The sequence below is a fragment of the Manis javanica genome, chromosome 4 (assembly GCF_040802235.1).
Source record: "Manis javanica isolate MJ-LG chromosome 4, MJ_LKY, whole genome shotgun sequence".
NCBI lineage: Eukaryota > Metazoa > Chordata > Mammalia > Pholidota > Manidae > Manis > Manis javanica.
This window is the reverse complement of record NC_133159.1, coordinates 120,281,575-120,294,880: the sequence shown is the minus strand read 5'-3', so window position 1 is coordinate 120,294,880 and position 13,306 is coordinate 120,281,575.

Genomic DNA, 13,306 nt, shown 5'->3' with positions numbered 1-13,306 from the left:
ATGCACATAGCAAAGACCAGAAGAAAATATTTTTAAAAACTAATTAACTAAAAAACTAAAAAAACTAATAAACTAAAAAATCTAATAAACTAATTAACTAATAAACTAAAAAAAAAAGAAAATATTTTTAAAAACTAATGTTTATTTCATGGCAAAGAAATCATCTATAATATCCATTTTCTTTCTGGAGCTTTTCTGTGGTTCCCAACACATGTGTTGCTTTTTTAATCAGAAAAAGATAGTATAGTAACTTTTTTATAATATTTGAGCTAGTTGTGGCTATTTTAAATAATATATATCAAAAACAAAATCTTAAATGACAGCCTTATAAGAATTATATTTGCTGCATATTTTTAAAAATGTGAACATAAACCCTGAGCACTGTAAATTAAGTATTTTCAAGGATATATATATATATGTATAAATCACAAGGTTTTGCTTGAGCAACTGGTCACTCATGGTGCCACACTGAGATGGGAGAGGTAGATAAGAGCAGAGAAATCACAGGTTCTCTTTGGGTTTGTTGAGATTCCCATTTGACCTCCCAGTGGAGATGTCAGATAGACTGTAAGTCATATGAGGAGGCGCTGCAAATAGACATCAAGTCTAGAGATGTAACTCAAAGCTCTGCCAAGTTAGTTAGAAACATAGGACTGGGTGTGGTTCCCCAAGAAGACAGTAGGAGAGAAGGGAAGGGAGCAGAATTCATGATCACCCCAATCTTCCAAAAACACTCTTTTATTTGGGCATTTTCCCACTCCCTTGTTCAAGGATCTCAAAAGATTCTCCATTTTCATTAAAATTCAATTCACTTTAATGTTTAAAGTGCTGATTAAAATCCCATGCCTTTCCAGTTCCTCCAGTCCACATTGACTCTGCCATATTCTGACAGTATCTGTACTCTTCTGTCTGGTGAAGAATTAACCGTGTCCAAAGAGATGTTTGGCCTTTGTCCTCAGCTCCTGGGAGGTGATCTCGACACTGGCAATGTCCTGCCTCATAGGAGTGTCTTTGTTTGCCTGAGGGCTTTGGCCACTGGACGGTCTAGCAAGGTGATTTGTGCCGGGGCCACTGGGACATGTGGCATCAGTTCTTGCCTCTGGAGGGGCTGGACACTAAAAGCACTAATCCAACCTCTGGAAGGGGCTGGACACTCAAGGTCAGCCATGCAGGCAGCATGGGACTGAGTCCCAATAAAAACTGTGGACACCAAAAGCGGGGTGAGCTTCCCTGGTTGGCGATACCCCCTGAATGCTGTCACACAGTGACTGGGAGGAATAATGCTGCCCGTGACTCCATGAGGAAACGATGGCTGGAAACTTCACGTTTGGAAATTTCCTGGGCTCTGCCCTATGTGTCCCTTCCTATGACTGATTTTAACCTGTATCATTTCCCTGTAATTAACCATGACTTTAAGAGTAACAGCTCTCAGTGAGTTCAAATTCCTTTTAGTGAATTATCAAAACTGATAGTGGTTTTGGGAACCCTCTGTGATGAACCAAATATTTGTAAAACCCCAAAATCCGTCTGGTGAAATCCTAACCCTCAATGTGTTGACGTTAGGAGGTGGGATATTTGGGAGGTTATTAGGCCATGAGCATGGAGCTCTCATGAATGGGATTAGTGCCCTTATAAAAGAAATTTCAGGAAGCTCCCTTGTCCCTTCTGCCATGTGGGGACAGAGAGAGAGGACAGCCTTCTGCAACCCAGAAGGAAGGGCCTCCACGACACACTGAATCTACCCGCACCTTGATCTTGGCCTTTTCAGCCTCCAGACTGAGAAATAAATATGTATTATTTAAATCATCCAGTCTATGGTACTTTTGTTAAAGCAGCCTGACCCAACTGAGACACCCCCTGAATCTGCAACCTGTGTCAGAAGTGAGAGCAGTCCTTGTGTGGACTATTCCCTTCAATGCAGATGCTGGCCCTGACTCTTCACCCCTTCATTTGGATGGTTAATTACATTCTTATTTGCTTTATAATGTAACTAGTTTTTTGTGTGTCTTTTTTTGTTTCAACCAAGGATAGATCTTCTAAAGAGCATTTCTTTCTTTTTGTATCCTCTTTAACACTTAGCACAATTTGGGGGCTTCTAAACAATAGGTTCTCAGTATATGTGTGAAAGTGTCATGTTGTATCATCTTCCTCTTTCTTTTTTTTGAAATAATTAAATTACTCAAATGCTTGTGGGGAAATTCAGTCTTCATGTAATTTCTTCTTTTTAATTTATTAAAATAAGGGTGCAGTGTATGTGTGTTCCTGGGGGTGGCCAGACAGGAGATGTAAGAGGAGGCAATTTTTCTGAATGTGAGTTTCTGTTCTGCTTGGCCTCCGGTCAGTAAACAGAGTAGCTGCGTCTTCCTGGTGCATGGGGCACAGAGCTGGGGGTGGGAGGCTCCTGCAACTTGGGGAAGAGCTGCAGCAGTTCAGAAGCAGATATTACTGAATTCATGGAAAAGGTGTTTCAAGCAGGAGACTCATATCCCTGGGTCTCCACCTGGTGTACTTGGACTGACCCTATCAACCTGTGGTCCTCAATATGGTAGCCACTACCCACATGTAGCCATTGAACCTGTGAAATCTGATGAGTCCAACTTGAGATGTGCTATAAGTCAAAAATATACACTGGCTTTCAAAGCCTTAATATAAAAGAAAGAGTATAAATGATCTCACTCATGATTTTTATAAACTGATCATGTCTTGCTATTGATGATACTTTGGATATATTGGGTTCAATAAAATATACTATTAAAATCAGTATCACCAGCTTCCTACTTTTCTAAAAAGATGGGCTGCTGGAAACTTTTAAATTGCATAGGGGTCTCACATTTGTGTATTTACCATATTTCTTCTGGACAGCCTTGCTCTACAGCCTGGAATGATCGCCCCCACCCATCCTGATCTTTGGCGTGCTCATCCTCAGTTAGAGGGACCAAGATCTGAAGGCTGTAGGACGAAGAAGATACTCTCCCCTGCTTCAGGGCTGGAGAAGAGTGCAGGGTTCCCTCTCCTTTTTTGTGTCTGACATTGTCTTTCATTTTTAAGAGGTAGGGAAGATGAAGAACAAGAATGACATATCTATTTTCAGCCGTCATCCTGCATGTTCTTGAAACAGGAGTTGGGGAAGCACAGCAATAGCTTAACATAACTGGTCCAAACATCATCACACATCAACTCTTCTAATACTTATTAAAGAGGGAAACTTCAAAAGTGTTGAATTTTTTCCCTTTTAAATGTTCCTAAAAATGTTTCAGAGCCAAGCAGAGATTGTGTGAGCCAAAAGTTCGTGAAAGGGACCTTTACTGCAGTCACCAGCTCTGAGAATTTGGTTTTAATAAAGAGTCCACATGACCTCCCATGGAACATAAGGAATGTGCTAGTTCAGGAATGACTCAACCTGTGTTCTAGGTCACAACTAATGAGAATCTCTGTAACATGGGAAACTAAAAACAGTTGAGAATTTACAGGCTAAATCTCTTGGTAATACTAGTAATGACTTCAAAGTAGAGTCTCCCTCCTAGCTGTATCAGAAACTCTTTAAATCATTGTCAATTTTATAAAGGGAAGTGGCTGTTTTATTTTCCTGGAATCATTAGAGTCTTAGAGACGGTGTGAAATTCTTTCTCATAACCGCAGTGACTTCTGTGCACAAGTCATTCATTATCCATTACCAGATAACCAGAAGATGATATGCTAGGCATGGCTGGGCTTCTGTGCTCTGCAGAAATCCCTCATGGCGAGCAAATCATTACTCATTTTCTGGTGGTTATCAAGTGTGGGAGGCCCTGACCCTCACAAATGCAGCTAGTTTAATTATACCTCCTTTTAAAGGCAGTTTAGTCATTCAAAATACATTTTTAAAGGCTTCCAATGAAAAGCATAAAAAATATATGTATTTTAACTGTAATTTAGTAATTCTCCAACCTTGATTTTTGGCTTTCCTTGCTGCCTAAGTGGTCATATATTTTATAAGCCTTGCTAATTTGCTGTTAAATTTGCTATTTATATGATCCTAGATGATTTGTTGGATTTCATTGAACAGAAAAAATTTTTATTAGCAGCCAGTTCTTTAAAGGAGGTGGTTTTTTCCACACCATCAAGGCCACTTTCTCAACTTATTGACAGTTTTATGAGTGTAGCTGGATGAAGAACAGTTTCCTCTCTCCAAAGGCATTTTGCATTCCGTGGGGCAAAAGCTTGGACTTTTAATTAGGATATAAGAGCCTTCCTTTCTCTCCCAACATTCCCTGGGGAACAAGAGCAGTAACACTTGCGTTTAGATAGTTAATCACTTTTCCAGACTTCAGCTCACTAAAATTAGGGAGGTTTTTAGGTCACATGTTTACCTGGCTTTGGGCCAGCCCAGGATGGTATTTATTTCTGCACATCTGCATTTTGTATAAGTACACACACGGTTTTGCCTTTCTAATTCACTGAAGCTATTTTGCCTACTGCAAAAGCTGTCAAATGATTTCTGTTTAGAATCTTGTTTGAACCCTTATTCGGTATTTTCACAAAAGAATGAAATATGCCCTAAGCTTTTCCCAGACGAGATTTTTCTCTGCATTGAGTACCAGGCAAATGTGACTCATTCCTCTCACTCTTGTCCTGACCTCACAGTCCAGCATATTTAAGGAGTTTTAAGGTTTATGTTTCTGTTAAAATTTTCCTTATTGTTATAATTCTACCCAGACAATTCTTTCTCTTCAATGTGGTATTAGAGCTTAGACTATGAAAACAATGAGATGCCAAATAGTAAGTGAACATTTTGAGCTCAGAGTGGTAGCCTGGTTGATAGATTTTGCTATAATTTTTGTGTGTCTTTTTGACCCTTTGTGGGAAGCATGTGCTTCCAGAATATTCCAGAATGTCTGGCTCTAGTTACTTGTTCAGTCTTTGCAGAAACTCACTGTCAGCAGCCAGACTACATGGGCTTCTGCCAAGGGCATGGAGAAGCACAGTCTCAGTGTCTTGCCTAGGGGTGTGAAGCTCATAACAAAGACATTAGGACCAGCTAAAACCTATTCATTTATTTAAATAATCTGTAGGCTTTTGATATGAGATGCTCCTCAGAAACTTTCTGAATTGCTTATTTTTTTCTTATTTTGTAACTATGTCAATAAGACCTATTTCTTTGACTCAAAAATGAACACAAACAAAACAAAAAGGAAAACTGAACAAAAAACATGTATTTTTATTCTTGGCTCCGAAATCTGGCAGTTGCAATGCTGCTGGTAAACTTCAACCAAATCTCGATGTTTGGGACATAAAATACAGAGCTATCATATTGATCTCAAGTTCAAGATCTGCTCATATCTGAGTATCGGCAAGGGCTTCCTCATTCTTTTAAATCTCCATCTTGTTCCTAGTGAACACATGCTTACACATCCAAGCCTTGGCAAACATCTAGGCGATTTACAAAATTTACAAACAGCACCCAAACCCAAACTGATTCTGAATGTGCTGCTCTGGGAGCCATTTCCTTCCAATGCCGTAACGGTTTCCTTGAAGTAATGAGCAGAGTCACAGAATGCATTAAGAAGGCTGGGTACATTCCAATCTGGGGTTTGCTCTATCCGTCATTTGCATACAGTCTCCAGAATGCCAATATTTATAGCTAATGAAAACTGAGATGCTGGGTTTTCTTCCATTTCTTTAACAGACGACAGTGGAAATCAGCTTTTTTCTAATTTGTGCAAAATGAGTGTTTATGTTATGGGTGCCTTTATACTAGTAATCACAGAGCCTGGACTCCAGCATCTCTGGGGAAGCCCACCCTGCTGCTTTTTTCTATGTGAAACCAAAAGGACAGTAAAATTGAGTTTTGATGTCTTTGATTTATACACTCATGATTCTGGCAATTATGTGTTTTTCTCTTCCTTATCTAGGCAATCCCCCTGCTTGTTCCATGTTTAGCCACTGTTCCTGGTGTTCCCTTTGCTGCTAAAAATTTATTTTCTCACAAATCAGCCATTCTGAGCTAATGATCCTGTGAAAAGTAAGTCAGCCTGGGAGCCAGGGAGCTTCTTGTCTTTGTTTCTCACTAGCCATGAGGACTTGGGCATATCAGTTCACCTCTCTAGACCTCAAATTCTTTATTCATCCAATGAATAAGACCAAATATTCCCCAAAGGCACTTCCCAATTGTTTAATTTGCTGTCCCCAAAGGCAGCTTTATCCATTGGAATTTTTGATGCAGAAACGTGTGTCAAGAAACAAAGCATTAAGTTTTAATGCTTCACCTTCCACCTTTTTGCTGATGGCACCCTAGAAGTTTGTTCTACCAATGGAATGCATATGATGTATGGAACATTTTAGAACATGTTTCTTAAAATTCCACCTTTTCATTTTAACTCAGCTTTTGAGCATTGTGGACTTCATATTCAAATGGTGCTATTTTTTTCCTTCCTTCCCTTCTTTCCACTTTTCTTCCTCCCTTCCACTAGTGAGAGGACAAGCTATACTCCCTCTTCATTAGTCCCATAGCAAGATGTTCCCTGATTCATTGTCCCCTGACCATGCTAATATGCCCAGCCATATTTTCTAACTAACATACATACCATCTGGATTATGGACAGGAGAATTATTGCTACCTCTATAAGTATATGGGCATGGTAAGTGAGGATGTGTGTGTGTGTGTGTGTATGTGTGTGTGTGTGTGTGTGTGTTCATGAACGTGTGCATGGTAAGGAATGTTTCCTCCTACATTTCATCCCCATTTTTGCCATACAGCTCAATGTTGGATGCGCTTACCATTTCTCTAGATTTCTACATTAGTTATTGATTGCCATGTAACAAATTACTCTCAAATTTAAAGGCTTAAAACAAATACTTTCATCTCATGGTTTTTATAGGTCAACAAATCTGAACATGGCTTAGCTGGGGGCCTCTGGTTCAGGGTCTCCCGTGAGGTTGCCAGCAAGCTCCCGGTGGGGGTTGTGGTCTCATCAGATGGCCTGCTGGGGTGTGGGACCCAATGCTGGACTCACTCACTTAGTTATTGTCAGGCCTGTTCCTCAAAGCATGGGTCTTTTCATAGGACTATCTCATGACATGACAGCTGACTTCTCCCAGGTAGATAGCGTTGACAGTGAGAAAGATGGTGTACCCATCACTTCTGCCATATTCTATTTATTAGAGGCAAATCCAGAAGTTCAGCTCATACTCAAGAGAAGGGGGTTACACAGATGTGGGAATTTCAACAGGCAAGAGTTATTGGGAGCTGTTTTAGGGGCTTCCTACCCCAGGCCTCTGGTCCTTAAAGATTTTCATTCCTCTTACATGAAATATACACTCAGCCTTTCCCATTACAGCATTAACTCAGAGTCTAAAATATCTAAACTAGGTCCAGCTGTACATGAGGATTCTGGAGTATAATTCTGTAAGTGCAGCCCCTTGATTATAGATACTCTTAATCTGTAGACCCATGAAATTAAAGAGAGACATTATCTCCCACATGCCCAGCAAACAAAGGCGGGACAGGCATAGGATCATTGCTATAAGATTCCCATTTGAGAAGGCGGTAAGTGGGAAATGTAAAGCAATGACTGGCCCATAGCAATCCCGAAGCTCCATCAGGAAAACGCTGAAGCCCTTTGATTAGGCCAGGGAACTCTTCATGGCTGTCAGCAATACCTTGAATGCTCTTCTTTCTGAGTCACCATTCCTTTTAATGAAAGGTAGTATGGGTTTGCAGCTGAGCCACCCAGTCTTCTTCCTGCCAGGAGAATTCTGTGGGCCCAAGGCCCTCTTTTCATCTATTACTGCCTTTGTCTACTCCAGTCCAAACTGGTGATGTTTCTGCATATATAACTCTTTTTAGAAGTACGTGCATCTTCAATGAATCTTCTTGAGATACATTCCATTAGATGTAAAGTCATACCCACAAATCTCTTTGAGATAAGCTAAGCTCTATGGTTTGATTAAGAGGCTGAGGCATGCCCTCAATCTCTTTAGAGGGCTTCTTTTTTTCCTGACTGAATGGCATTAAGACATCATTTTTAATTCTTCTGACATCCTGACAAAATATTTCACATTTGTACCATCTGCTTCATCTTTGTACTGCGTTTCTTGACAGGGTTCTGGATTTGGTCTTTGCTCAGAAGCTATTTCTTAATTTTAAAGTCATCATTTGCCATTGGGAGGAACTGACAATTTTCAAAAACATCTAGCCCCGGCTTCTCTGTGTTTAATGGTCTTTTCCTCAATTTATCTCTCTCACAGCTTACTATAAGCAGCAGAAAAGAAACAAAGGGCACATTCAGCAATTTGCTTGGGCATCTCTTCAGCTACATTACCAGTTCTTGAGGCATTTCTACATAGCTTCAGGCAACAGTGTTCACTGCCACTTCATAGCAAAGCTTTCCCTTCCTCCAGCTTCCAGTGAGGTTTTCTTCACTGTCCAAGCCTTCAACCGCAGTCTCTTCAAAGATGAACAGTTTCTTCCAAACACTCGAAGCTTTTACTAACCCTCTCCACAAAGCCCATTTCCTAGTTCCAAAGCCACTCGTTTTATTTTTTATATTTATTTAATTTTTAATGGTAGAACAAGCTAAAACATTGACGGCTGAATGGAACTAAGAGGAAATATCGGTGGTGGTCCTTGATAAAAGTGCCAAGCAAGACTACATGAACTTTTCTGGAAGTCAATAAGGGTTGAGGCAAAATTCCCAAGATTGTGGCAATCTTACACTATTTGAAGGAAGGGAAATGAACCAGGGAGTCTCTTGTGGTCCTTTTTACACAAAGATTCAAGGATTCAGGAATAGCAGCTGGATGTTCATTTTTAAGGTTTGAAGATTTGGCTTTTTTTTTTTTTCCTGAGAAAACTTTGACTATTGTAATGATTAATGCAGGCCACATCTATTTAAAATGATGTCCATGTCAGAGATTTAGTCTATAGAGTGGCATAATAGGTGGATTTTCCTAAGGCTCTAGAGTGAAGCTTTTATGTACTCAATAGGCAATAGTATGTATCTTACATTGTTCCCTTTGCCCCATATTTCCTCTTTGCTGTTTTACATTAATCACAGCCATTTTCTATATATGTATCTGCATGTGTGGTGGTGGTTGGCCTTGGTGGCTAGAAATCCACTTGATTTATAGTCAAGAAATAAGTTCGCTTGAGAAACTACCTAGGTTTTCTTAGTATCTAAATAATTTCCTTCCTCTCATTTCTCTCTCTCTTCTTCTTTCCTTCTTTTATCTATGACTAATCTCTTCTCTTCTTTAGTGTATACCTTGGAATATAAGCATTTCTATCCAGTAGTGTAAATGCTATTTCACCAGGCATTTTTTTTTCAGGACAGAATGCCGTTAGGGGATGTCATGAAATCATGACTAGTTGGCCCACTAGTTATTTAGGTCATTCTTCTTCAATGACTGTTTATTTCCTCCTGAAATAAACCTTACTTAGTTCTAGTTCATTGTATACTTTCTTTCTCACAGTCAGAATTTCACTCTTTAGCCACGCAATGCATATTTAATGAGCACCTACTATACTCTGGGTATGAACACTAAATAAGAGAGCTGTAATTTTTGCTCTGAGAGAGTTTGGAGTCTAACTGAAGAAAACATGAAATATGAAAATAAAAGTAAAAACAAGTAAAATACAACATTGACAAATGGGGTAAATGTTTTGACACATAAAGAAATGTGCTGGGGGAAGTACAGTGACGAATTTGCAGCTTACCGGTAGGTGAATCTGGAAACACTGAACAAGAAGAACAGGGTGAGGCAAAGCAGTGGTGAGCTGACCATGTCCAGTGTGCAAATGAATCCAGGGATCAGGAGACGGGTTTCATTTCACTACCTAAGCAGAGTAGTGTCTGGATTATAGGGGTGAACTGTGGGAGTGGTCAGAGTTAAAACTGGAAGGGATGACAGAAGATGCTCATGATATCATCAGATATTATGCTAATGAATTTGGATTTTTATCCTAGAGGTAAGAGGGATGACTTACCCAAATTTGGGCTTGGAAATGATCAGTCTGGGAACAGCAGTGGTATCCAGGTTTTGTGGGGTTTGATGCACATCCAATTTGGGGGCCTTTCTGTAAGAAAACAGTAGTTTGAATGCAAAAGTACATTAGGTAAAAAAGTTAATATTTTTTAGAATGAGAAAAGAAAACAAAATGAATTATAAACTGTAAAAAGCTGAGAAAATCACAGAATCCAGAAAAATAACATGTTTTAATATATTGCTAACACACTTCTGTAAAGGATTTTCTCCTGTTTGTAGACATCAACTCTTTGCTCACTTCATTATATGCAGTGATTTTGTTATATATCATTGACAAAATAGAAAGATAATTTAGCTTATCCTCCACTATGGTTAATGGAAATTTTATTTATTATTAAGTTTAGAAGTTTCTTTCATCTTTATAATTTATAGTTTGTCTTACATAAATTTTTACACTTGTCAAACTTCAGAAAACCTCTAAAGGTTTATTTCACATACTATGAGCCATAAAATGTTGACATGGCATTTCAGATTTTCTTGTGTAGTGACTAAGACAAATACTCCTGCATCGATTATTCTAATCATCCAGTTTGTCTTTGATGGCTTTATGTCATGATGCCAGGGGAGTAGGCAGAGAGATAGTCCTTTTGGAAGTCATTCTTATATGAAAACGATAAACAATAACTTACTTCTATATGGAGAGACTGCAAACTTTGTACTTATCCTACTAAATTTCAGCCAAGTGTAATCCCAGCCCAATTTCTTAGCTTAATGTCCAATACCACCCGACATAAGAGGAAGTGTGACAAAAGGCAAATTGGAGTGGAGCCACAGTAGTCTCAGCTAATTGTGGGTAAAGTATCATACCTTTGCAAATTTTACAAGACACATGGCCCTATGGACATACTACCAGGGCCCCTTCCAAGCCCTAGAAGGGACTGATACAATCAAGGGACCATGAAACAAACTTTACTGGCCCCAGAGAACATTTGCTGCAAGGCAGCCAAAGTGACAGTGGATTGAAGGGATCCTTCCTGGTGGCACAGAGACCTCAGTAGGGCTATGACCCAAGGTGAATCAGTAAGAATGGAAAAGAAAGGTATATTTGATTTTTATGTCTCTTCTTTAAGCAGGTATATAACTGATAAGATCTGAGGGGCTCAGGAGGGGAGAAAGGGAGGAAACAAGGATGATTCAACTTCCTGACTTGAGTAACTGGAGGAGGTTATGTCGTTGCGACAGGAAACATAATCAGGAGACAAGACTTATGAGCATTACTGGACCTGACAGGCCTGAGAGAGAACCGAGCTGGTAGGATGGTTCTGAAGAGCAACCTGGGAGGTACTGGTGGAAGCAATGGGATTGGAAAGCGGTCGGTGCCATCAGCCAGTGGGCTGTTGGAGCTGGGGCCAGGGAATTGCCAGCACCTTATCCAGAGGAGCCCTAGAAGAGAATAGTAAACCAGGCTGATGGCCCTGGTGCCCCCTAAGACTTGGCTCAGATCAACCCCTACTCTTTTGGATGAGTTGACCAGGTATTTCTGTTGTTTGTAGTGTTACCACCAAGCCTTCCATGAAACTTAATTTGGTATTTCTCATGGCAAAAATTCCTGGGCCCAAAGTTTATAGACCTTTGGTAAAATGACTCTCTCAGTTAACAATTAAATAATAAAGTAGGCTCTTTCCCCCTACCTATATGTTTTAGCTGAATCTTTGTATCCTTTTTTTCTGACTGTTGTTATTAGTGCTTTTTTCCTTACTCATAATTTAAAAAAATTCTATCTCATTTCTATAAACATTTTAAACATTCTTTCTTATATCTTGTATCTAATAAAAACAATCTCTGAAGTCTTTTCAAGTCTAATTCTGCTCTTTGTTAAATTGGTTTATTTTCACACATGATATCTTTATATGCTTTGTCTTTATGCTTCAGTTTGCTTTGTTTTGTGTGTGTGTGTGTGTGTGTGTGTGTGTGTGAGCTTGCATTCACTGGAAAATTTTCAGTAGGACAGTAAGAATTCTTTCAGGTCTATATTAAGGGCCATTTCTCTGAAAAAGATTGTATTTGATTCTGCCTCGAGGTACTGTAAATCCCTGGAATGATTTAAAACTAACCTTTCAGTATATTTATTATTTATTTTGCTTGTTTTTAGAATATTCTCGCAGCATGAGCTCAGACCTCAAGTCCATGTAAAAGCCAACCTAGAGCTGAAAATTTTTGAGGAGAGGTCCTTTTTCCTCTTCACCCAGAGACAAGGTGATGAGATGCAATTTTCTTTGGTGTCTCCTTTTGTGGGAAGGTTTCAGTCATTTTTTCCTCATTCTGTTTCAATGAAGATGCTCCAGACCTATAGGAATTTTTCCAACTCTTCAATTTGTCAGGTAAGGGACATTTTGTGGGAAGGAAGCATATTCCTAGACTTCTTCTCCTTCTTCTAGCCAATCATGAAAAGAGAATATTTGGGTCACAGCAGTGTGCATGCCCTTTGCATAGTCAGCAGCTTCAGACATCCCTTTGCTGGATTCATGCATTAGCTCTGTAATTGGCCTCTAAGGAGTTTCCTTATTTTCTTGGCAGCTCAGCGACACATGTAAAATGATTATTCTTAGGTATTTTGTTGCAGGATAGTTATTCAGTTTATTGCTGGAAGCAGAAGCCAACCATGACTTTCTTATATCGTTTCCAGCCCGCACCATATTTCCTTCACCTTTATTTTCTCTTTTTGATGAGACAATGGTGTGTCCTTACCATATTATCAATTATCTAGCCTATCAGGATCTCTGCATGGAGTCCACTTCCTTCATCGCCATTCCTTGGAGACCCCTCGAGCCTTTTGCTGCACCGTGGACCAGTGATTCTCCAGCCGTCATCCTGAAGTCTCCCATCTCTGTTTCTTAGGGTGAACCCACTATTTCCTAGATCCCATGGCTCTCAATATGTTATTTGTTTCTGCATTTTCTCTATCTTTTCATTAAAGAATCCTTCAGTTATTGGATGCTTCTGAGTCCATTTCACATCTAAACATGTCTTTCTTTTGCTCTCATATTTGACTGATGGTTTGCTTGGATATTGAATATATGTTTGAAATAAATGGCCCAGACTTCTGATGTCAACTCCAAAATTTAAAGAGCTTGGAAGTCATCACTCTGGCCTTTACAAGAAAAGAACTGAGCACACTCAAAATCATGATTTTTCTTGGGCCCATTGGAGAATTGAGGTTTCAGGGCAAACTACTATTTCCAAATCTCAAGATAATGGCAAATCCAGAGAGCTGAGATCCATTTACGTGGAGCAGACACTGCTAGAACCTTAAATTGGCGGGAACACTTTAATGGTAATTTTG